The sequence below is a fragment of the Grampus griseus genome (assembly GCF_964374135.1).
Source record: "Grampus griseus genome assembly, chromosome: X".
NCBI classification, from domain to species: domain Eukaryota; kingdom Metazoa; phylum Chordata; class Mammalia; order Artiodactyla; family Delphinidae; genus Grampus; species Grampus griseus.
Genome location: NC_138999.1, coordinates 107,023,399 through 107,026,075, shown reverse-complemented (window position 1 = coordinate 107,026,075; position 2,677 = coordinate 107,023,399).

Genomic DNA, 2,677 nt, shown 5'->3' with positions numbered 1-2,677 from the left:
TCATACCTTTAGGTAAAATGGAAAATGATGATGTAGAAAATAGATTTCTGATGCGTCAACAATGCCATCAGTTTTTTTCTCTAGTGAAATCTCTTAAAATGATGGAAAACATAGAGCTATGAAATAACTGAGCTGCAGAGGACCTTGAGAAATCATTTGCTTTAGGCTTCTGCTTTCAAGCATGTGAATGTCTATACAAAGGGTAAGGGAGTCATGTTGTCAGCGTTACGAGTATAGAATCCTTTATTTAGCAAATATGTGTGTGTGTGTATATATATATATATATATATATATATATATATATATATAGCATTTGTGTGTCAGGCACTGTTCTGAGCACTTAACAAACATTAACTGGACACATTTGTCATGGCATTGCTTTTCCCTCCTTCTAGTCTTTCTTTTTTCCCGTAGTTTTTCTTAGTACATCTTTTTCTGCTTCCCTTTTCCACTGCTTGTTTCTTTGTTTTGCCACAGGCCTTCCTTAGCACTCTTCCAGGGTAATGAGGTTACTGAACTCTAGCGTAAGCCTCCTTTCTTCTCATTGCTTTTAAGAATGTCACGTAATTGAAGTTAAATTTCTTATAGAAATCAAAATAGATTATTTTATCATTTTGCCTTCATCTCTGTGACTTGTCATCTTATCTTGGAAAGGGATAAAATTGGCCTAGAATAATTTGATATCCACATAGCATTGATAGTTACTTCCATTGTCTTAAGATCCTTTCTTTAATGATAGTACTTTTGGATAAGACTAGAATTGGAAAGGGGGCTGCATATAGACTATTCCTTAAATAATGATTTCCCATCTTAAATTTCCAGTTTGCCAAATCACATGAGAATCTTTTTTTCTCATTCTTGACATTTGGCAAAAGAGGGTAAATATACTTTCTTCATTTTATATTTTCTCTTCTCATTCTTGAGTTTGTGTTTTTTTTATTTTATAAACTTAGTAGGTCTTTATAAATAACTTTTCATCTTGTTCTCTCAGTTTTCTGCCTAGAAGATAGATAATCCTATGTGACTGACATACTTGTATTTTAAATAATAGTAGAAAATTCAGTTTTTGACCTAGTATTTAAAAAATCATGTAGAATTTTCTATGTGTTGCTTATTGACGGGTGTGATATAACAAATTATGAACAATTGCTTTACGCCAAGAACTATTCCATTCATTTTACACCTGTTATCTCATTTAATCCCCACAATAACTTTATGAAGCTGGTACTACTATCATCTCCAGTTATAAAGTTTAGAAGACAGAGGCCAAGAGAGGTTAAGTAATTTGGCTCAGGTTACAGAGAAACTAAGTGGTATGGCCAGTATACAAATATGGTTTCAGCTACTCTTATATCTCTATTTGTTACTAAATCAGTTAAGAAAAGAACTCTGGTTTTTTAAAATCTGACTTGTTTTTCTTGTTTTCTGACTTGTTTTTAAATTCCAAATTTTGGAATTCCTAAGTTAAGGCATCTGAATATTGGACTGGACCTTTGGATATGGCAGGTGAATTTCAGACACCTGCCCAGAGAGTGCTTTTATTGTAGAATACCTCAACTAAAGGATCCTAATGTGATGCCTCCAAAGTATAATTCTAGTAGGTATATTCTGAAATATAGTCTTAAAAGTGTTTGCAGTAGTCTGAATAAAAAGAAAGGAAGAAGGAGAAAGAAAGAAAGGAAGAAAGAGAGGAAGGAAGGAAAGAAGAAGGAAGGAAGGAAGGAAGGAGAAGTGAATCAGAGTAACTTGGTTTTGTGGTGTCCCCCAATCTTTTGCCTACTCATATCACCATTCTGAGAAGAACTTGTTTGTCTTTTCTTTGCCTGATATCAGTGTTGTTCATTTCCCGTGAAGCTTTCTTTCTTTTTTTTTTTTTTTTTTTTGGTTTTTTTTTTTTTTGCAGTACGCGGGCCTCTCACTGTTGTGGCCTCTCCCGTTGCAGAGCACAGGTCCCGGACGCGCAGGCTCAGCGGCCATGGCTCACGGGCCCAGCCGCTCCGCGGCATGTGGGATCTTCCCGGACCGGGGCACGAACCCGTGTCCCCTGCATCGGCAGGCGGACTCTCAACCACTGCGCCACCAGGGAAGCCCATTTCCCGTGAAGCTTTCTTGAGTAAAGAAAATGGAGATTTCTTCCTGGATTATTTTGTTTTTTATACTCAGACTATGGATATACTCAAGATCCATTATTTTTCTTCCTCTACCTTTTCTTCCTTGGAGATTTCATCTACCTTTATGAGTCTAACTACCATTTCTTATATAAATTATTTTTTAAAAATCTGTTTCCTGCACTATGGTCCCATAATCTCCAACTTCCTGCCACATATGTATGCTTGGATATTCTGCTGATGTGGGAAACGCATTGCGTTTCTAAAGGTGAGCACATCATGTTTCCGAGGTTGGAAACATAGAGGTTGGGTCCCCTATTCACCTTCTCGCTTTCTGTCAGAAATTCCATTATTCTTCTAGCTACCCAGGCTTAAAACCTTGAGGCTTTCTTTGCCCCCTCCTTGTACTTTGCTTTCTGTATATAATCAGTCACTGTGTCCCATTGGTGGTTCGTAATGTCTTTCACTTCCCTCCTTTCTTTTTTATATCACTGCCATGAGATTTACCTCTAGTTTAGACAGTTTAGCATCTTGCTCATTAGTGCCCTACCAAAGCTTAGTGTGTTGCC